The sequence below is a fragment of the Ambystoma mexicanum genome, chromosome 10 (genome assembly GCF_040938575.1).
Source record: "Ambystoma mexicanum isolate Mex_15411 chromosome 10, UKY_AmexF1_1, whole genome shotgun sequence".
In the NCBI taxonomy this organism is placed as follows: domain Eukaryota; kingdom Metazoa; phylum Chordata; class Amphibia; order Caudata; family Ambystomatidae; genus Ambystoma; species Ambystoma mexicanum.
In genome coordinates, this window is record NC_090932.1 from 1251161235 (window position 1) to 1251185502 (window position 24268).

At 42.3% G+C, this 24268-nt stretch overlaps 1 long non-coding RNA gene across 1 annotated transcript in view; it reads right to left on the reverse strand.

The window, feature by feature from the left end:
- Positions 1-4283: 4283 nt before the first annotated feature.
- The window catches only part of LOC138492200 (uncharacterized), a 132531-nt gene continuing 112546 nt past the window's right edge, over positions 4284-24268 (reverse strand). Inside the window, exon 2 of the long non-coding RNA XR_011276163.1 lies at positions 4284-17615. This is a non-coding gene — a long non-coding RNA (uncharacterized lncRNA). The remainder of the gene's footprint in view (positions 17616-24268) is intronic.

Below are 24268 nucleotides of genomic sequence, written 5' to 3' on the forward strand. Positions count from 1 at the left end.
CAAATGGCACTCCTGTAATGGAGGCGCCTCAGACAATTGCTTAAAATCGCCACACTGTGTGTCAGTCCAGTGGATAACTATCAACGTCTTTGTGTACACAAAATCATCAAAACACGGACCACAAAAAAGTCCGTTTTACAGAGCACGCTCAGTATGTAGCTCTATGTTAAATGTATGATTGAATCGATCCGTTGTAACAAATGGCAAACTACCAACGTTTCCTATGAAAGAGGTAAACTGCTCTTTTCTCACCTGAAAATGTTTTTCCCAATCTCCCCCTTCAGGATCCCTTCCTCCAAGAAATAGCTCTTTCTGTTCCCCAACACTGGTCTAACTTTGTAAACTCCCAGAATTATTTATTTTCTCAAACACAGGCACACCTGGATAACACACTCTCCCTCTCCACCTGACCAGTAAGTAGTATGGGTCTCTCTCTCTCTCTCTCCCTCTCTCTCTCTCTCTCTCTCTCTCTCTCTATATATATATTTAATATATATATATGTCCATCTCTCTCACACACATAGACACACACACACAAGCACACACATTTAGTGTACCCTCTTTTTAGCTCTATCACAAACACATCTCTATATATTCTCTCTGTATCTGTCACACACACCCACCTCTTTAGCTTTCTCTCTCTCTCTCTCTCTCTCCCTCCATTCCTCCCTCTCTCTCTTTCTCTCTCTCCTCCTTCTCTCTCTCTTTCCATCTCTCTCTCACACATAGACACACACACAAGCACAAACACGCATTTCTTTAGTGTACCCTCTTTTTAGCTCTATCACAAACACATATCTATATATTCTCTCTGTATCTCTCTCACACACACCTCTTTAGCTTTCTGTCTCTGTAGCACTCTCTGTACATGCATATCTCTATACATTCTCTCAGTATCTCTCTCTCTCTCACTCTCTCTCTCCCTCCCTACAAAGCTCCCTCTCTCTCTTTCTCTCTCGCTTCTCCTTCTTCTTCTCTCTCTCTTTCCATCTCTCTCACACACATACACACACACACAAGCACAAACACGCATTTCTTTAGTGTACCCTCTTTTTAGCTCTATCACAAACACATCTCTATATATTATCTCGGTATCTCAATCACACACACACCTCTTTAGCTTTCTGTCTCTGTAGCACTCTCTGTACATGCATATCCCTATACATTCTCTCAGTATCTCTCTCTCTCTCTCACTCTCTCCCTCCAAAGCTCCCTCTCTCTCTTTCTCTCTCTCTCTCTCTCTCTCTCTCTCTCTCTCTCTCTCTCTCTCTCTCTCTCTCTCTCACACACACACACACACACACACGTTCACTCTTTCTATCTCTCCGTCTCTTTCTTTCTGACAGAAAATGTTCACTGCGTTTTACAGGTCTTCTGAAATATTTGCTCTCGTTAGTGTTACCGGTGGCTACTGCCCAGGTATGACATCATCAGCAAATCGTACTCTTTCTCTTTATTAGGCCACTGTGGTGCCATCAAGTGGCAAACATGGGAAATTCCCAAGGGATCGCAACAAACCAGTTCACCCTCCTCATCATAGGTGGACATTCTTTAGGCAAGGTAAGGCAGGAGAAGGTAGAGACCCCCGATCCCCACTTCCACCACCCTCTTCCCTCCTCACACCCAAATCGACGCAGGAAATCTGGTCCCTTTCCCAGTTAGTGGCCTGGCATTTCTGCATTCCAAGAGAACTCGGGCTGCCTCTGGCTGAGCCCAGCCCCACCTCTCTCATTAAGAAATGCCTTTATGCAGACCAGCTGGAAGGGAGAGCAAAATATATGACAACACTTTTTACACCACTTCCTACTTAACTTTCTTTTCATGTGGCTTTGCAGGATTTTCCGAGCCTTTGTAGCCTTTCGCTCTTGTTTAGATCTTTGTACATGTTATACTCTGCCCATGTAATCTCCTGCTGGGAGTTTTTTCCACTCACTGGCGGAATACAGCCTTTCTCAACTTACTGCACTTTGAATGTAATGTAGGAGCCATTTACGGATTAAATATTTCATGTTTTGCTGTGGTGGAACATTTTAGAAGCCCTGCTGGTTCTGTGGAGGCTCCTGGATCAATTTACCAATTAAACAACAATGTTACAGGACATTCCTTTTCATTCTGAAACACATGTTCTTTAATATTAACAGCACAAGACAAACTGTATGATTTTCATTGCTTCCATGACATATAATCCCCGTCTCTCTCTTCAGCCATGTGACAACCGCCAAGGACAGAATTTGAATAAAACATGTTAGAACATGGAAATCTTTATTGACCTCCTCTTAGCCAATCAGAATGTTTAGAGTGCAGTCAATAACTACTAGTATTGACTACATTCTTAACATTCTGTCTTCAGAAGCACACAGGGAAATAACAGTGTAATTTTTAGGCAAGCATGTGTTTCAACAAGACAATTCCTTGCTGGGAGGACCTTTTTATTTGCTGCAAAAGGCTATTTAACACACGGAAGAGAAAACACTGGAAAATGCTTTTACTTTCTTATATAGAAACTGTCTATTTTTACATAACTTGTAGTGCTTGCTCATGCTAAACCTGTTTCAGTTCAACCAAGTTGCAATTAATATGCTTAACCTATGAAGACAACCATGTTATTTAAAGACTGCAAAATAAAACCACATTTAATTTACGAACCCAGTCTATTTAATGTACTCACTCTTAAAGCACCACTTCTCAGCAATAATTCCAAAACATGTATTGCTACTACCGCCATGTGGTAATAGCCGTATAAACCTCGGATGGGTCATTATCACTTGGGCTAATAACCCTTCCCTAATTTATGGACCCTAACTTTGCCTCAGGACAAATCTTGGTGGTGGGTCATTATCCCAAAATAACGCCCTGTCCCTCAGTCTATAAGCCTACATAATGTGTTTGAGTTCTATGCTATTTCCCAATCCCAGATCTTTCACGATTCACTTATGTAGACACAATTCATCTGTGTTAGGATTGGGAGTGGGCAGCTGACCAGTTGCATGAGAGTTACAGATTGGGCAGAGAGAGTGAACGAAGGGAGTATGCAGGAATCGTGCACCAGAGAAGATTTTGAGGTGGGAGTATGTACGATTTTTCAGGGAATAGAAGAACAGACCTCATTGTCTACCAGGGTATATTATGTAAGTAAAAGGACATTGTAGGTTTAAAGGTATGTTTGTTGTAAGACGTAATTTCTTTGTGCTCAGTAATTACCATAAATGAAACAACGTTTTCCTTTTACAATAGCGGTGCTCTTTTATGTGGCATGCACTGCTAATGCTTCTGGTCTGAAAACATCCACAAAGCAGTGCAGCCAGCATGAGGGCAACACACCTGACTAATTGGCGCTCCCTTTTTGGTGAAGAAAAGATCCAGTAGATGCACACTGTGTGGAGCTGTGGGAGGGAAGGGAATTTCCTTGAAGCTCTGTTGCCTGCTCAGGTGCCTGCTCATGACTCCAAATACATAACAAACCCCATATGAAAAGCATCCTGTATGACTCTTGAGCTTTGCGCCCCACATTTATTATTGTGCATTTTCTTTTGCTTAAGTTCTATTTCCTCAAATCTCTAACAAAAAACAGATTTGAAAAGAAAACTGTTTCAAGAAGCAATTTATTTGTAGCAAAATCGGCCACCAAAGCCTTTGCAGACAAAAGAAAAAAGCACTTCTCTTGGGGCAGGGCTATGTGTTTTTTTTTTTTTTTTCTCGCAAAAGCAGATATGAAAAAAGAACATTGTTCCATAGTTTTAATTATAGTAACATGGTAAACTGGCTCTTTTTAAAATTGTACAATTCCAATGTTTACTTCCAGTAGACATTGTAGTCTAACTGAGCTAAGCACATCATCAAAACTAGAATAACCATATCAATTATTTTCTGTTAGAAGATTAGACCTGCAGCCAGAAAAATAATTTGGGAATCAACATTTTGTCGACTTCCTGATGCCGAGCATACATATTTATATTATTGTAATGGAAAAGTAAGGACAAATGTGAAAAACTAGAAACAGGGGTAAAAGGGAGGGGATAGAGGTAGAGACAAAGGAAGGAGGGCATAAGGGTGTAACACGCCCATTTCCAAAAAATAATGAAAGTCCATAAAAAGGGAGTGCAAACACGTTGCTAATTTTTCAGTTATTGTGCTTGACTTCCTGGTTATTCGAGTACTATTTCTTTTTGCCTCTATGTTCTATTGGTTGTGTCCTGTTATTTATGTAACAGCGCTGTGATGCTTTTGGGCAAAGCACTCTATAAACAAATAAATAAATAATAAAATAGGGAGTCACAAAAATGTGCAATTCACACTTCTCACATTTAATCAGATTAACATTACAAGATGGACAGTCTGGTACACTCATATTGTACTCTTTAGAAATAACCCTACAAGAAAGGGAAGAAGGCAAATAGCACCAACCAATGATTGTTCCAACCCACTCTGTAAATAAATCAAAAAGCATTTTGGGAATATAAGAATGACTGCAGATCTTCAAATTTGACAAATATATATTTGATACAAATGTTATATGCTTGGATCACTAAGTAAATAATGTACACTGGACTTAGTGCTCGTTTACACCCTAACACTCACCCTAACTTTACAATTTTTGTAACATTTAAACATATATTCTTTTTTGAACAGCCATGACATTTGTATGGTTGGATAACATGTCTGAAATATCAATCTCTCCATTAGAGCCCTGCAGAGAATTGTACCTGGGTGTCAGGGTAAGGACAGCTGTGTAGATGCTCAGTTCGCAATAGACAGACATCCTGAGACAATGATCTATATATTTTGATAATGATGTAAACCCAGAACATCTTTCAACCTGTAGATTACTGAAAATTACCGTATTCAAACATGATCACAGTGACTGCATTTCACACGACTGGAGATTGCATGTGCAGGTTAACCAAACATAACAACATCAGAATTCTTTATTTCATGTTTATCGCACAGGCATAGTGACTTTGGTAACCCTGCATCATGTACAATTACATAATTCACAACAAGACAGTTACATCAGCATTACAGATCAGGGTATTTCTCAAGAGGACACTTAGATGGCTGTGGGCCGAAGAGGTTTAGCAGTGAAGACTTTACAAGCCAGAATCTGTCAGTAGCGGATTGGGTAAGGGTGTGCAGGTAAATTGCTTTTTCAGGGGAGTAGGGCGTGCCTGAGACAGAAACAGAGAAAGAGAAAGTACTTTAGGTGTGGATTATGATTGCTTAGGACCAGTTGTGGTTAGAGTTCTTGTTCTAGAGAAATGGGGTATTGTTGTGAAAGGTTTTGCAGCTATTGCACCTAAAAAAAGAAGGCGGTGTCAGCACATGTTTTACTGTTTCATTATAGGTACAAATAACACTTAAATACATTGTTGCACATCTACGTTTGTAATCTCTATGCATTTAATGTTGCACAATTGGGAACTCTGAAAATGTATGTTTTCTATATTGATTTTGTTCTTTTTTTCGGATTCCAATGTTGATAAGACCCTGGGCCCTACAGCTATCCATGGTCCCAGACTTATGGGTCTTTTTACCTGTGAGATGTAACCCACAGAACTCCTCAGGGAACGGGGTGGAAGAAGATCCTACTACCTTTTGTTATTTAAGGCATACGGTTGTGGCCCCTTTTGGCGCTCCGTGTTTTATAGTATGCTCCATGTTTCAGAGTGACCTGATGCATTTCAAAATATGAATCTGTATATTTGCGTAAAAAGCAACAAACTTTTGTGATTATGCAAAACACAAGGACCGCTGTCCTGAGACTTGTACTGAAAAAAAAAGCTAAACAAGTACTTATTAAAAGTACGTATTATATTGTTTTCAGCCAGTGTCATAATTGCATGGTATTTGCACAAGATGGCATTGACTGGCAAACGTTTCCAATTAATTCTGAGCTTTTACCAACTAATCCCAACATTTGATTGAAACTCCAATAGCTTTGGGCAAATACCTCTGAAAGTATTTTTAACGTTGTTTCTACTAACAAATACCATTTCACTTAATGTCTTCTAAAATGTGTTCGTTTTACTTAACTAGAAATATAATGACCGACCTTATTTACAATTGATGTAGTACAAAGGTCTATAACACCTTCTTATCTGCTCATTGTCTCAAGTGCAACCCATTGTTAGAAGCTCACTGCTTCCCGCCAAATCTGATATCTTATCTATTGTGTGCTCTTTTGTGATCATATGAGCATTTTTATTCCGTGTAAATGAACATAAATAAGATAAGGGAAAGTAAGGTTAGTTTATTTACCTTCAGAAAAAATATGAAACATGATAAATATGTCAGTTTGTTCTCAGCTTTTCTTCAGAAGTAAATGTATCCCAATTGAAGTTGTACGTTATAAAAATGTGTTTTAACATTTGCATATTAAACACAAATAAAATAAATGTTAAAAGGTTGGTCTTACGCATGTGAACTCTACTTGCTTGAGTTTTCACTTGGTTTGCCAGTGCACCAAATCATGTAATGAAACTTTTTAATGGAGACATTGCCAGCAAAATAAAGGGCAAAACCTTATTTTGAGTTTTCCATCTTTTTTTGGAAGGTCAATGTGGGAATTCCCACTCAAAATAATGCTGTCTTGGAATATACCAATGAGCAATATCATGCAAATTAACTTTTTGTGGAATATTTCTACACAATTTAGCATTAAGCATATTTGAAAAATATAGACTCTTAAAACTGCATGAAGTGTCCAATTGTCAATGTTTTGCTTTGCCATTTACCATGTATTTTGGATTACTCTAAATCTATTGATTTGCAGATTACTGCAGTATCCAACGCCATGTCTAATAATTTCAGATGATGTTTCGGTGTGATTTGGTTCTCTTTTTCATTATTATAATCAAAACAAATGTTTGTATTGATTGAATTACAGAGTAGATAGCAATACGGGTCAATGCAAGAGGCAAAAATCAATGAAACGTGTCCCTTCATTAAAATGTCAACATGTAGAATATAAACGATATACATTTTAACGTGTACAATGAAAAGTCAGAGAAAACACAACATATCGAATTTCATAATGCAGAATCAAAAAAAAAAAAAGTTACACTGAATATAGAGGCTGTGTGGAGAGGGAAGAGTGGTGAGGCAGCCGGGAATGGTATTGATTGGAAGAGGTTAAGTGAGGAAATGGGTGTATGTTGTTTACCACCGTTTAAGAAAAAATGCTTTTAACATTCAGAAAGTGTAAAAATAAGCAGGGGATGCCTAAAGTGCATCTTTTGGTACTTATGTGATGTTGTGTTACACAGCGTTTAAACTGTGAGTCACAAGTAGACATTTTCTGCATCTGTGCAGTTTATTTGTGATTATTGAACCGTTCAGATCACATTTTCTGTTATATTGTACCCAGGTTACAGATAGTAATTAGATCATATGGCATTCAATGTATCTATACAATATGTATGATTTTCTTTCTTTCCACTCTCAAGATTTGCAAACAGAACATGCCCGAATATATACTGGCAGGACACTTAATATTCAATGCCTGATTGTAAAGAAATGCAATTAATACAGGGAAAGTGAAGGTCATCTTGGGAATGCATGTTAATAGATTCTGTTTCTCTTCATTACCAAATTAATTAATGTGCATTGTTAAGATATAGTAATTATTTCCACCTATAAAGAACTTTTCATCAGTTTGATAATCGTTTAGCTTTTTCTAATCATACCGTCCGCCAAATTACTCTTTGTAAATGATGTATTGATAATTGTGATTGGAGTTTTACAAAGTTTCTTTGCTTTAAATCAAATTGTTCTGTGCCGCCCATGATCCTCTTCCCTTCCCAACCCTTTCACAGGATCCAGAGTCTTCTTGTACTCTGATTGGAGGCTAAGATAAAGTGATCTGTGCCTACCTCCCTCACGGAAACTCTGCTGAGCATCCAGCAAAGGACCGTGGCTAAAAGTGGTGTTTATATGTCTGTTTGTAGGTTTGATGGATCGCCCTTACCATGCATTTCCAACCATCATGGCCTCGGCCGCAGACTGCTCATCCACCAGATACATGGCACCCGCCTAATGTGCCACGACACTCTTGAAACTTGCAAATCTTTACTTTTCCCCACTGCCATATGTGGTCATTGTGGTTGGTCCTAGATAAAGCCCACAGTGACTTCCCCAGGTAAACTCATCTATGGTGCTCGCGCCTTATTCGAGCTAACTGTGTTTTTCTCTGCCCCACTATATTATCTGCTCCCAATGTCATACTGTAATATGTACCCAGTGTTGTGCCCACTGTAACATCTGCTCTCTGCTGCTTGCTCTGTGGTATTTGCTACCTACTGTTTGCATGTGACTCCTGCTACTACGTAAAGTGCACTGGTATGTCTGCCCACCCCCGACCACTTTGGTGTATGCCCTTTCTGCTTTGTAGTTTTTTTTTAAAAAAAACAGATCCACCTAACCTCCCTACACTCTCTAAGCTTTAATTGAAGGAGCAGTCAACAAATCTGCCAGGGCAACTGTACCAGCAGCCTGCAGCAACATTGCAAAGAAATGTTAGACAGTAGAACCCGAGCACCGCAGAAGCTCAAGAAGTCAACCATCCCCACTAAATCATCGAAAGAGATAGACTCAGCATATGAGACATCAGGCATTGGGTCTATAACTGTGATTCTAATGAGCCTCCTGCAAGACCTACCACCTCTTATACCACCTCTTATATCTCTAGATCCCCCTTGCAATACCAGTACCAAGCAGCGGTAGCATACGCTGATCATAAAAAGACCATTCCTTCCATAGAAATATGGTGAAAATGGTAGAAAGCATGTCTATTACCAGGTATAATCTAAAACAGAACCTCAGACCAAGAAACGAATTTTAATAACCATAAAAAACCAAAAGCAAAGAACTCAACGGCAAATACACACCAGGCCATAAGCAAGCCACCTGAAGAAACCACTAGTGATTTCTTTCCCACCCGACCTCGAATCACCGCATATCACAACATGCATCACAAAAGAACAAACACTGCCCTCATACTAACCTCAATGGAAGTCAAGAAAACACACCCAACCCTTAAAGGAACCTTCTGAGCTGCTTCAAGGACAGATACAATGAACACCAGAAAGCTCTAATGCCCAATGCGCCATCAATCAAACATTTGACAAAACGCCATGGAACCAAGTCAACGAATCATGAACAACCACAGTGTAAGATACCTCCTTATCAATACCCACTCAATATGCAAACATTGCAGACATCTACGATTTTCCCAGTGAGCTTAATATGGATCTACTCTTCATCAGAGAAACCTGGATACACCATGACTACTTTTTGTCTTCAAATGAGGCCATCCACTCAAATCACATGATCAAATTCACCAATCGTGCTGGTATGGGAGGAGGTGGAATCACACTCCCATACAGAGACACCATCAGTGCAAAAGCATCACCCTCTGACATGGACTACAAATTTGTCCTACTATACTGCACTACCTCCCCACATATCTACTCTCTTTTCTCTTAATCTACTGACCTCTTTCATCCAAGCCCTCATGTTTGAAACATATTCTAGATGCACTAGCCACAGTTGACCTTCAACACCTTTCCATGCTGTGAAATGTCTTCCTTTGGCTGTATGAAAATGTTAACACTGCCATGAAATCCTTCCAGGACATCTGGATGCCCACAATCTACAGCCACCAGTCAGAGGACCCAAACATATTGCTGGACACACTCTGAATGGAATTTTCTGTAATGAAAACCTTGCCTTGCTATCATTGCCCTCCCACTCCCTTGGCTTTGTGGGACGATGGCCACCTTACTATTCTGTTCACCCTAGCTTCATCTCTATCAAAAAAGCATACACTCCATCCTCAACTATCATACCATGCTACGGTATTGTGGAAGCCTGTATTATTTTACCGTAGGTCTATATATGTACATGAGCATCGAACACAGCAAAACCGCAATCATAATTATGGGAATGACATGCTGAGGAGGTGGTGCAGAAAGAATGTTGATTGGTTGGCAAGCACATGAGTGCCCATAAGGCTGTGTGAGCAGGATGTAATCACGGTCCAAGGAACGGGTACACCTAACTGCACACCTCACACTATGTCATAAAGGCAGGTTCAGCTGCCTGGGAAGTGGATTAACAGTCACAAGAATGCTGATTATGTAGTTTTTTACTGCTAAGTTTAATGGAAAGAACCTTTAGAGGAGGTAGGTTGTGTCACGTGGGTAGGCTGAGTGGAATTACACCACGCTCAGATGGTTCTTTAAAACCATACCCCCAGGATGGACCACTAGAAGATCATTGTTAATGTAACAGACTGACTTTTCATTGTGATGCCCATTATGTAAAAACACGTAAGGTTTTGTGCTTGAGGGACTCTAATTTGGGTCGGGAATTCTATGCTGATTTCCCAACCTGTTTCTGTACGGTTGTATGAAAATAAACCTTGTCTCTGTCTTTGTTGCCTTTTTCCCTATTGACTTTTTTGGTGATGTGCTGCAGGTGTCAGCATCTGGTGCTGTCACACCTCGGTTTCACCACGTCCAGCTAAGACGATAATGGGAGAAACAGACTGCTTCCCCTGAAATTGCTTTATGCACATATAGGATAGTGTCTCAAAGAAAAGCTGCCAGTGAGGGTTGTTTTTTTTTTCTCCTTGGGCTGCGCGAAAGCTGTGTTATTTAACAATAAGGCAGCAATGGTAGATAATGGATGAAATTAAAGGTGCAAATGATATTGTTAATATTTATAATCAAAAACAATGACAATAAGTAAAAGTGAGGATACCTTGTTAAAATAAACAAAATGGAGTCATCCCATTCCAAGGATGGTGCATAAAAGTGAGTCGATGGTTAGTGAGGTGGAGCTAGGGGAGTGAATGTGCTGAGGGCGGGATCATTGAAAGCATCCTCATAATGTGTGTGCTTTAGTTTCAAGGTAAAAGAACAGAGAAACTATAGTCGGTAATTGCCATGTGAATAGCTTTAGAAATTGACAAAACATAGTAATAAAATTGAAGGAACCAGTTTAAAAGACCTGATCCCCCAGAACAAGGCACGGCAGCATACTTTTTTATATAAGCTACCGACCGGAAATGTGTAGGAGCCAGGAAAGATTGAATATACTGATCAAAGGGGACAAACATAGGCAGCTCCATGTGGATGGGACTTTTGAAACAATGAAGCCTTTTAATTTGAGAAATGTTTGCGAAGCCAAGGCCCCTTCGATTAAACCGGCGGAATAGCTATTTTCTTACATTAGTTTGGGATCAAAAAGATTATGGGATTCACAGATATGAAATCTAGAATGAGTAAATAAGAAACTATCTAATAAGTTAGACAAAGTACAACAAAAAAGGAAATAACCAAAGTGGAGCGGCATAACGCATCTGTTCCCATGACCAAACTATGCCCACAATTAACAGAGCGTAATAAAAATGAAGAGATAGATGTAATGGGGACAGAGGATATTCTCAAGGCCTTTGAAAGTGTAGGGGCAAACTGTTCAGTGCAATTGCAAGCAGCACAACCAGTGTGAGTGATGCAAGCACAACCCTACTAGACATAGCTCCGAAGGTGCAACAAGCACACAATCCCAGACCCAAGATCTGGCTAGCCAGCAGACAACATGACCCCCTTCCATATCCGTGCAGGCGTGATTAACAACACAAAGAGTGTGCCATTGCTAACCCTGGGAGACAGTTACCAAGAGTGGGGGCTGAATGAACTAGTAATGGTAAATGCCTTGTGGACACCCAGACACTAGAGGATGTTATTAAATAATTTCCAAGTGTTCGAGAAGAACCTGGAATGTTTGAGGAGTTGAACAGCGTGATACAATGTATGAATCCTTCATGGGCTGACCTGAAGCAGCTCATGAGAGTGATAATGCCTGCTGAAGTGTGTCACCATTTGACTCAAGAGAGTGGCTGGGCTGCAAAGAAAGTGGGGTATGGAACTAAGTTGTTATGAATAGAAATGCTTTGACACAAAATATTATTTTAGAGTGCCTCTGCGAGACCGACTGGGAAAGGATCTCAAATTTTAAGCAGAGGAAGGATGAACCTCAAGCAGATTTTCTTAATCATTTGAAGATTATTTGTATTCATCGTGCAGATCTAAAATAGCCAGCTGGGATGGCACAGTAAGGGTAGCTGGCGCATTTGTTCAATGGTGCTGCCCAAGGTTCAGCACCAGTTGACAACAGCGTGGATTGGATGGCAAATTAAGCCCTTTCCGTAACTAGTTTTAATTGTCAATCTTTGTGTTTCTTTTCAACAGCATGAAACAAAGCAAGTGAGGGTAAACAAATGGCTTTACAGGTGACAAATGTGCAGTAATTCCCACTGTGTGTCCTTTCCAAGCGTGACAAGCAAACGGATACAGAACACACAACAGTACAAAGAATAGGATTGCCGAGGAGAACCGTACATGATCTAACGTGCAGTAATACCTGTGGGCCTGCAGGGATCGAATGTAACTTCTAAAATAATGGAGAAGAAGTCCCATAGGTAGTAGTCACCGGGGCAAGTCTATCTGTCATAAAGGCCGGAGACTTTAAAGAGTTCCTTTGTCTTCTGAAATAGTACGAGCCGTTGGAATCTCTGAGAACCGAGAAATTCATCCCGTGCCTGAACCCAAAACAGTTTCCTTTAGCCCGATTTCTGAAAGACCCTCATTTTTATAAGCCTCCTCTCCCCAGTTACATTAATAGTATGGGACTTATTACGTACATTTTGGTGCACTATCTATTTTACCCCAGATAGGGTGTATTTAGATATTCCTAAAAAACATGAACATTAGGTAATTGCCATGTTGCAAGGCTAAAGAGTAGAGGATGTAAGTCAGGTGCAAGACAGTGAAGACATTGATTTGGATGAGCTTGGGTTTCCCAGAAGGTAAGTAGACCCTAGCAAGACCTATACAAAGAAATACAAATAGTTTACATATGCTGAACCTTCAGTAGCCCTCTAATCACTTAGGCAGCAGAAGGTAATGCATAGATATAATAGGATGCAAAGGAGAAGACAGAATGGCCTGTAAAGACTGCCTCTCCTACATTAAGTTGTTATGGAATAAGTCTAGAATAGCAGATTAGAAGTCTGAGAAAAGAATACAGGCTTTATTTATTTTTAATAGTGGCATCTGAAAATTGTAGGATTTAATAATCTGCAAATTATGACCCTTCATTTGAGATTTAAGTCAAGATGAAAACCCAAGAATGTATTATTACAAGACTCTAGAGTAGGAGCGGTCCCTAAAGAAGAAACAGACAGTAACCAGCCTTGAACACAAGAAGCATATGGTGAGGAGGGAATCCAACCAAATTCAGTTTCTGTAGGTTTTCATTTTAAATAAAGTACCGACAACCAGTTCCTGCTAGCACCCACACAGTCCCTCGGGTGGAGGACCTCTGCCACAAGCACATCTGCGTTTGGGTCTAAATGCAATCCTCGCGGGCAAAGGAAGGATGCATGTACATGGTTAAATGTAAAAATCGAATGTATGCCTTGAGCAGACATATTAATTTCATATACCACTTCGAGCTTAATGTATTTAACATGCATTTTCATTTGCTGACCCATTCCCACATTTGCATTAGCACAGGTTCCAACTTCAGTCATAATCATTTCAATATAAAGAGAAGAGTACTTGGAGGTTGCTACCCCTCCTGAAATACTCAAATCACTAAAGAAAGACAAGATGTTTGCTATTGCTCCGATTGTGCACACACCCCTTTTCCATTTTCCATTCCATTTGTTGATAATATACTTTTGGGCATGGTGTCCTAATTTCTCCATTGTGGACAGTTGCATGGTTTCATTCATGCAAATCTGCTCATTATGTTCACTTAGAAGGTCTCTAGTCTGTGGCAGGCGTGGGGGGCATCCCCTTGCAGCCAACCACCTCCTTTCTACTTTTAGTGTCTACAACTCGATTCCCACTCGGTTGAGAAGCAAGTTGAAAAGAGATAGCAAATATTTTCAGGTGAGATCTCATAATCCCCATTTAAATTCCTGTTGACTTCCTCCAGGAATTCCCCTATTGTAAGGAAGCCTGATCTTCTACAGCTTAGCTTTCTAACACTCGTTGTCGCAACCGAGGACTCTTATTACAGTGACGTCTGAGATTTGGTATACCCAAGACTGCCAAACAAATTAGATGAAACTCGATTTTCAAAAGGTTGGCTCTAGCCTTTGAGTCTGAATGTGTGCCTTTATTGATAAGACAATAGATCATTTGCAATCCTTCAATAATCCAACCACTGATTAACCAATGAAGAAGAGGACACAAACACAATATATATGGGGTATGGGGTTTGGCCAGATGCTTAACATGGTCGAACCAAGTTCCCAAGACACCCAAGTACACTTTTGTACAGCAACAGACAAATGCTTTCCATAAAGTGCCTATGGCTCATTTCAAAGTAACAAAGGCCGGATGCCACGACTTAATTCCTTTGCATACATAAGGGGATGAATGAAGCACATATATGTATATTATTGTAATCACACAGTACCCTCTCTAAGGCATATTTACCCCCCTCCATTGATATGTAGCCTCAAGAACTGACCCTCTGGTTTCCAATGCTGGATTTGACTTGTATGGACTTCATTGATTCACGGTGCGTCACCCTTTCTCATGGTGGCCCTGAATCATGCTGTTCCCATCTTCATCTTGTTTCCTGGCTTACAACATTATGTGTTACTACTGACTTCTGCAATTGTAAACACTCTCCCCTCTTGCTTCTACACTCTTTTTGACTGCTTACTCTCTGTTCTCTCCTCCTCTCCCTTTCTCCCTTTTCCTAGCTGTTTCCCTCCTCCCCTTACATTCTTCTATACACTTACGCTATCAAAATTGTCACTGGATCTAGTATGATAGCAACCTCGTCTGTCTCCTTCCCACAGCCCTTACTGCCCCTCCCCCTCAGCACTATCTGAAATGTTGTCAGGCCTAGTATGATAGTCGCTTGTTTTGTTCCTCGCCTCCCTTTCTGCACCCCTCTCCCTCATCTTTTGTTTTTCTCCGGCTCTACCAGAAATGTCGTCAGGCCTAGTACGGTAGTCGCCTGTCTGTTTCTATTTCTTCCCACTTTCCTCCTCCCTTCCTTATCTATGTCTTAGTTCTTGCACTATCTGAAATGTCATCAGGACGAGTACAATAGTAAATTTCACATCCTTACTGTTCATGGCCTGTAAGAATGTCATTGTATTTTCCCTTGTTTCATCCCTTGCCTTGAAGCGCTTTGAAACAGATTGTGTATAGGTGCTATATAAATAAACTATCATATCATATCAATGTATCTGGGGTGCTTATAAATAGCTGTTCTAGCTTCAGGAAACAGATCGGAGCTGAAAGTGGGTAGACATGTGAAAACAGGTATGAGGGGTCCATATCAAACTTTGTTTACCAGAGGTTACCATGCTGTCAAATTATAGCTTGGGTTGAAAACAGTAACTGGGATACAATACATTCTCATGTCTAATGTAACAAGAGTAAATGTTTTAACTGGGGGGGTGGGGGTGATTTGAGTTCCTTTCTGATTTGGCATTAACTGTTGGAATATAGTTAAACAATTTGAAAGACTAAGTCACACCAAGATTCTGGTACAAATATCTAGGCTTATAATATAATGCAGTCTAATTGGAACTCATGCTTAAGAATGGGAGGATAGAAAAGAAAACAGGAATTTCTTCATTTAACTTTGGGTCTCCAAGGTGGGGCCAAGATCAAACCATATGATGTTTGCTACTGGACTAGACTTGGTTAAGATCGGAAGTGGTCCTGGTAGACAAACATACCATAGAAACTTCGAAGATCTTTAGACTCAAATCAACTTAGTGAGAGCTGTTCAAAGGAGCTGCCGGAATCAGGTTCCACAGTGCATGATGAGACAGCAAAGAGACCTCAGTACAGATTGTGGGTAGTGACTAAACATTCCAAACGATAGAAGGCCCCTCTGGAGGCCACAGAAGATTATTTGGTACTGGATCTGTTTGGTTGGGAACCGCTGATGTATGGATTTCTGGCAGGGTGGACTTAAGTGCCTGTTTACTACAACAGACAACTCATATTTTCATCCTGGGGGCTGGAAAAACATATTTATTTTACTCATTTATTTTATTTAAACTTATAGATTGCTGGCCCTATTCAGAGACTAGGATAGACAAAGGATTGCACGGTAGGTGGTCTGGCTGTTTTGGTGTGGTGAAAGAGGTCAGTTTTTAGGCTTTTGCGTAAGGTGATGAGGGAAGGTGTGATATGGATGTGGGGTGGGAGGGCGTTCCACGCCCTGAGTGCCCATTGTGTGAAGGCTTGTTTTGTGTGAAGGTTAGCTTGCATTGTGGAGTGTGTAGGAGATTTGCGTGGCTTGTCTGGTGTTTCATGTAGGCCCTGGGTTTCAGTTTGTATAGAAAATGTCTATCTTCACTCATAACTGTCAATTGATTTTGCATTAAGCTCATCAAAAATCTAACTCGAAATCAAATGTTTCCCTTCCCCACTTCCCTCGTTTCCTTTTGTGGTCCCTGCATTCACCTTTACATAACCAACTCTTGGATCTGGCACTTTTGTCAGTTGATTTGGCACCGCTACATTATCCTTCCTGGTTTACCAGGAGGGATGTTCAAAAACATTATCTGTCAAAGAAAGCCTCTAAACTTCACATATTGAGTCAGTTCCACAAACAAACGTTGACTAGTTCTAGTACCACGCAAATAAGTATATGTGGAGCTGCCATCACAGAAGATACCTTGGCTTCAAGGGTGGGTTTTAGTCCCTCTTTTCCTGATCAACATCTGTTTGCTCCAATACCAATGGTTACACCTGAACCCTTCCTTACAAGCACAATCATACCATCCCCTTCAATACTATTTTACCTTTCTAGTGGTTTGTCTGTTCATTACTATCCAAATCCCACTTCTGTCTTACCTGTTCCCTCCCCTACAAACCACATTCCGCTTTACCCATTTGGCCTGTACTCAGCGCTCTAAGAGCACTACAGTGGCGATGAGTACAGCACTGCAGCTTACGTGGAATGTCAGCAGCTCATTCTACCACAGATATGATAGGTTATTTATAAACACTTAATACCCAGAGGATTCTAAGTGCAGACCCAGGGATCGAACCTATGGTGCTCCATGTCGTCTTGCTTCCAAGGCGAGCACGTTGCCCCTGAACTATCCTCCTGAGACTATTATTATTGTCAAGTTTCAAGGCATCTGTGTTGCCTCCCTGCTTTCCATGTGACTTGGATGTTGTGGGCACACAGCACTGGATTCACTTTTAGCTTGTATGGTTTATGTAATGCCTCGGAGGGCTGTGCTGATAAGATTTAAGAATACCAGGGCAGGTTGGTCCAGTACTATGGGGAATACTGTCGGCATACAATGTAGTGCTATTAGCATTGAAGCCTTAACGTAGCAGAGTATGCACACACTCTTGGATGCAAAACTCAGAGATACAAGCTCTCAGTCATGGACAAAAAGGGGTACAGTTAAGTTTTAAACATCTCTGTGGATACAGCAAGAGGGCATTTGGATCTCTTATAACCAGTCCTTGTGATTATGCCTTCATCCTGGTGTTAGATCCCATGATAGCAATGGCAGGCGTGTGTCCTGGAACATGGATAATATTCTTTTTCTGAAACAAGAAAGAAAGATTCAGGTTACATGTGATTGTGACTGTTAGGCAAAGACAAGTACAACAGTATACCTCCAAGGCGCTCATTATACGATGGCATGCTGCATGCACAATGCTGTCTGAAAAACGACAATTAATTCATTCATTAATGATATATGCTCCAGGTGTTTCACATAGAATTCATGCATTCAGTAATTACCATTATCACACGCAGGTATTTCTCACGTGATACCATTCTCCTGTTTAAGGTATATCTGAAACTTTGAGTTTACAGAATTAACGTCAGTAACAAATGCAGATGTTAGAAATACCACATGGGATAGTTCTGAAATCTGCACATATTATTTTTCTAATTTTAGAATCCATTTTTACCCTCATTTTTGAGGATGGAAATGGAATGATCAGCAAAGGGTCAATTTCTACCCTTCTCTGAATTCATTGTACTGCAAAGGATATGAGAATGGCCCTGAGGAGGTGGAGTTGAAAGTTGGACTTCTTGGCAAGGTCTGTGATGTGTGGGGAGAATAAGAGAGAGGAATCAAAGATGATCCCAAGGCTTTTGCCTTGGAAGCAGATGAGAGTAGGGGACACAAGGAGGCGCGCCAGAATGTGGGGGTGAAGCAAGGAGCAGGAGTCCCAATGAGAAGCATCCCCATCTTACTGGCATTAGAGCAGAGATCATTGCCAGAGTACCATGTCTGAATAGCAGTCAGACAGTCAGGTATGAGCGAGGGGGAGGAGGAGGTAGAGAATGGCAGCTTGAAGGAGAGCTGTGTGTCATCTGCATGACACTAGACATGAAGGGAAAAGGTGGAGATCAGGTGGGCCAAAGTGCCCAGGTCGATGTTGAAGAGCCACAGCGATAGCCCTGAGGGACACCACATGTAGAAAGTGAGGTGAAGGAGAGAAACTGACCCATTTTCACTTGGGAAGATCTGTTTGAAAGGAAGGAGGTCAGCCACGCTAGTGCCTGGTCAGTGATGCCTAGGGTATCATAGAGAGGGTTTATGAGGATGGAGTGGTTGACTGTGTGAAAGGTGGAAGAAAGATCGAGGAGGATCAGAACAGAGGGAGTGTTTGAGTACAGGTTAGAGAACAGGTCATCACAAGTGTTCAGGAGAACAGTTTCCGTGCCTCTGGATGCCCTGAAACCTGACGTGTGATCATGGAGGCAGCCAGCCATTTTGGTGTTGAGGGTCAATTGGGTAATGATCAGCTTCTCTGTGAGTTTCCCCAAGGAAGGGGTGATAGAGGTAGGGCGATGGTTAGCCGGGCAAGAAGGGTCAGCAGACGGCTATTTTAGGAGAGGGTGCACAAGAGAGTGCTTAAGGGGTTGTGGGAAAGAGCCATTGGCAGAAGAGTGATTGCAGAGGTCAGCCAAGGCTGGGACAAGAGAGGCAATGGTGTTCTTGATGGTTCTGGAGGAGCAGGGAAGCACTTGTTTAGAAGACACTTTCATAGAGCAGATGAATCTAGAGATCTCATCTGGTGCATTGGGAGAGGAGGAGAGTAAAGGGAGAGTGGCGAGGGCAGCTGAGGGAGGCAAACGATGCATGGGGAGGGAGGGAGGGAGTGGAGGAGTGAGCAGGTGCCACAGAGGACAGGATGTCCAGCATTTTGAAGGAGAAGTGGTTGGCCAGTGCAGTGCAAAAGACTTGCATTTGGAGGTAGGCTTCATGTAGATCCTCATGGCAGGGGCAAGGATGTCCAGGGTGTTAGAGATTGAGATTAGCTAGAACAGAGTCAGAAGGAGAGTCAAAAGAAGGAGGGGGATGAAGGAAGAGGCAAATGCAGTGACTGACACACACTTCATCGGTTGAATGACGGAGAAGGGGGCTGGCAGTGCAGGCAAAGGAATCATCAGGGGACAGGGGCGGTCGAGGTGGGAAGAAAGACGAGAGGTCAGACGATGAGAGAGGGGTAGTAAGAGGGATGTCCATTGAAATGAGAGCATCCAGTGTGTGCCCGGCAGAGTGGGTTGTGCCAAAGGGGAGAATAGTGAGGGAAAGAGAGTCACAGAGGCCACGAAAGAGTACAGTAGATACATCTGGAGAATCGAGGTGGATGTTAAAGTTCCCAATGAAGATGAGTTTGGGGGAGGAGGCAAGAAGAGAGGAGGACAGGTCCGCCCATTCCCAGAGGAAGAGGGAGGTTGGTCCAGTGGGTGTGTAGATTGTAGTGAGATCAAGAGAGAAGGTAGGTGAGATAGACAGCCTGCAGACTATTCTTTCAAAGGATGAGTAGGTTTGAGGGGGGATGATGGAGGCTGGAACCCAATCAGGGAAGATCAGAGCCACTCCACCACTCGACTGGGAGAGTCTGGGATTGGACAGGATCTTGTAGCCCTTAAGGAGAAGAGTGTCAAAAGCAGTGATGGAGCTGTCCTTGAACCATGTCTCAGTAAGTGCAAGGATGTCAAGGTCAAGGTCTTCAAGGAGGAGACAGATGTCAGAGGAATCTTTGATAGCAGAAAGAGAATTGAGGGTAGCTAAGTAAAGCTGGTTGCCCCCTTAGAAAGATTTGCAAGGGGGGCGCAGGGGTGGGGGGCCACCATTGGGGGAGGGTGGAAAGGGGGATGAGGAATGGAGCAGGGGCAGGAGAGGGGGGAGTTTAAGAGAGATGTAGATGCCTGTCAAAAAGGAGCCCTGGGCCATAATAGTGCCATTCTGATAGGCATTAATGGTGCACTTGGAGGATGTGAAGTGAGCCAAGAGCACTTCCCATCTGGCGCTATCAGTAATGGGTGAAAAAGATAAAAGGTAGAGGACAGTGACCATATGGGGATTCCATGGGTCAGAAGAAGGAACAGCAAAGAGAATGTCAGTGATAGTCTGTCTGGAGGAAGCATTGATGTAGGTGTCTGCAATGGTCAGACCAGCGTTGGAACTCAGGAGTGCCTTTTTTAAATTTCTTCCTTCCAGATTTAGTGAGAGAAGGAGGATAGGTGATGGAGAAGCAATTAGAATAGATAAGGGGGGCAGAGACAAAAAAGCCATGAGGGAGGGGATCGTAGGAAAGCAGGGAAGGGGTTACCACTATGCAGAGAAGAATTTCATCACATGGCCAAGCAGAACAAATAAAACAATGAGCACCGTAAAATGCGCAGGAATTCAAAATTCAATTGACAGTTTGGAAAAACACACTTAAATTGGAATTTGCCAGAAGAAGCACTACTAAAAAGCTCTAGAAAAATGGGTGATGCACAGTTCGAAAAGCACACCTAAATTTGAATTTGCCAGAAAAGCACTAAAAAAGCAGTACAAGAATGGGTGATGCACAGTTGGTAAAAGCACACCTAAATTCAGATTTGCCAGAAAAGCACTAAAAAGCAGTACAAAAGTGGGTGATTCACAGTTGGAAAAGCACACCTAAATTCGAATTTGCCAGAAACGAACAGAAAAAAGTACAAGAATGTGTGATGCGCAGTTGCAAAAGCACACCTAAATTCGAATTTGCCAGACAAGCACTAAAAAGCAGTTCACAAATGGGTGATGCACGATTAGAAAAGCACACCTAAATTCGAAATTTGATAGAAAATCAGTCAAAAGAAATACAAGAATGGCTGGTGCACAGTTGGAAAAGCAGACCTACATTTGAATTTGCCAGAAAAGCACTAAGAAACAGTACAAGAAGGAGTGATGCACAGTTGGAAAAGCACACCAAATTTGAATATGCCAGAAAATCACTAAAAAGCATTACACAAATGGGTGATGCACAATTGGAGGCAACCTGAGAATCAACATACAATTTATTTTTCTGATTAAGAGAACAGCGGATCTTATTAAGTAAGAGGCACAACCAGACGTATATTTAAGATGGTACAGAGATTAGAGTTTATAGTTAGGCTGGTCAGAAAAGGATTAGCGGAGCAACCAAAGTCAGAAGTGCAAGGGAGGTGTTACGCTCACCTGGTATCCACGGGGGAGCCACACGATACTGGATGGAGGTCTAAGCACTATCCCGGACCCCTCTCTGCTTGGTTATGTGCCAGATGTTGGGTAGCATCTATAAAAGGAGAATGGAGGGTTAAAATACTGGTTCTGTGATGGATGGACTCCCACCTCCCTCTGGTCCAAATCCCCTACCTTGGGTTTACTGATCACCTTAGGTTTTTGTGCATTGAACTCTCCGTCCTGCGTCTCTGTGCAGGGGCGCATGGTTGGTGCGGGCGTTCCGTGGACCTAGTTGCTTCACTGGTCGGTGTGCCTGTATGTCGGGTCCAGATCGGCTGTGACTCCGACTCTGCTTATTGTCTTCGAGGTGAGTTATAATGTCTTTTCCGTCTTTATTCTGTCTCTTTCTTTCCCTACGTTTTCTCTGTCTTCTCAGCGTCTTGCTCCAATACGCTGTTCCCTAACAATGTCTCTTTTTGTTTTCACAGAGATGGTTGCGATCTCGGAGTTGCCGCGCCGATGGTGAAGACCACAGTAAGTTATTGATGCACATAGCGCTGTGCTGTTTATTGGCGTTAATTGCTAACCTGTGTTATCTTCTCTTCTTTGTACAGGTTGCGGTGATGTTCTGGAGTGATGAGCGATTGAGGCGCTGCTTGCCCAGGTAAGTGCTTTGTTAATGCTGACCTTGTTCCTTCTCCCTTGCAGGTTGCGAAAGAGATGGGCGAAGTAAGAGAAGCTCAGGGTGCTGCCAGGACTAGCTGCTTGCCCAGGTAAGAATTGTTATTAACGCTGTCTTTGTTTCTTTACCTTTGCAGGTTGCGGCAAACTCCAGAGATGGGAGAGGTTAGCGAAGTGCAGGCTGGATTCAAGACTGGTTACTTCACAGGTATGTGTTCTTGCTTGCTAATGCTGTTCTTGTTCTTCCAGGTTGTGAAAGTTATCCAGATCTAGGGCTTCAGGAACAGGCCGCCAGAGAAGCAGATGAGCAGGAGCTGGGCACGGTGAGCGTTACGCTGCAGAAGTGCAGAATAACGCAAAGCGTGTTCTGCTGTTTGGGTGTGGTTTAAATAGCCCAGGTAAAGTAGTTCCAGGCCAAGTAGTTCCAGGCCCAGCCACACCCAAAACACTAGACTGCATGGCTTGGTTCTAAAGAACTGAGCTGTGTAATAGGCCTCCATGTTGGATTAAGGTCCAAAATTGGTATTGCTTTATTCCTGATAATGAGCCTGGCGCCACAGGACTGACTGCATGTATGTTCCAGATGGAGTTTTAAGGCCCTTGGGGCCAGTGTGAAGGGCTTTAGCCCCACTGCTGCCAGGGGGCTGTTATACCTGAGGGGGTCAGGGGCATGGATCGTGACAGCACTTCCCCGTAAGGCCGCTCTCAAGGCAGTTCCTCCGTCTGGCCCTGGTTTGGTCAGATGGTCTGATGAAATCGTCTTACCAGGCGTGGCGCATGGATGTGCTCGCTAGGCTCCCATGTCCTGTCCTGATGGCTGTGAGTTTAGAATCTAGGATGTCCTTGAATTCAAATTCGGGTTCTCCGTTAACCAGTACCAGATTTGGTGGTGTTTTGACCCAAGTTCCAGGCTGAACAGGTTTTAAGAGTGACATGTGGAATACGGGATGGATCTGCATATTTGGTGGTAAAGCTAGTTTTACTGCCACAGGATTTATAATAGCCTTGATGGTATAGGGCCCTAGATATCTGGGATGTAATGTTCGAGTTCCTCTTATGGGCACGTGCCGAGACGCCAACCAGACTTCATCTCCGACTTGGTAGTCTGGGGCTTTTCTTCGGTGTTAATCAGAGAATTTCTTCTGTCTTTATTTGGCTTGGATCAAGTGTTCTGCTGCCTTTTTGAAGGCTTGAGTGATAGTGTCATGTAAAGTCTTCACTGCGGGCATTTCCAAGGCCAACGGGGTATCTAATTCGGAGGTACGTGGGTGCCTTCTATATACGGTATAGAATGGACTCTGTCCGGTACTAGTGTGTAGTGAGTTGTTGTAGGCATATTCGGCTATCCACAGCACATCCTTCCAGCTTTCTTCCACTTGATGTAACATGCACCGTAGGTATTGCTCTAGTGTCTGATTCGTCCGCTCCATTTGGCCACCAGTTTGGGGATGGTAACTAGTGGACAGACGAATATCGATTTGGGCAATTGCACAACTCTGCCTCCTGAAGTTAGACACAAACTGACTCCCTCAGTCCGAAATCAGGACGGAAGGGAAACCATGTAATCGCACAATTTGCTCTAAAAACACTTTTGTCGGACTGGATGCGTTTGGTAGACCATTAAGCAGAATGAAATAGGCCATTTTAGAGAATAAGTCAACAACCACTAGGACTGTGTTGAACCCTTCACAGGGAGGCAGATCTGTGATGAAATCAAGGGAGAGTGTGTGCCAAGGTGGAATTTCCAGGGGTTGAAGAAGGCCCACAGGTCTTTGTTTCTTGAATTTATTCTGTGCACAAATGCCACATGACAGAATAAACTGCGTAATGTCCTTTCGCCAGGACAGCCACCAATAAATTCTTTTCACCTTGGCTAGGGTCTTGGCAATTCCTGGATGTCCTTCTATCAGGGGGTTGTGATAACCAGAAATTACTTGTTCTTGTAGTACCTTATTCAAACGCCCTCTGAAATATGGGAGTTGGTTCTTTGTTGTGTAATGTTCACCTTGAGTGGTCCAGTCTTGTAGAGCCTTGGTGTTCATTAGGAGCCAAATTTCCTAATGGAGTTCATCCAGAGAT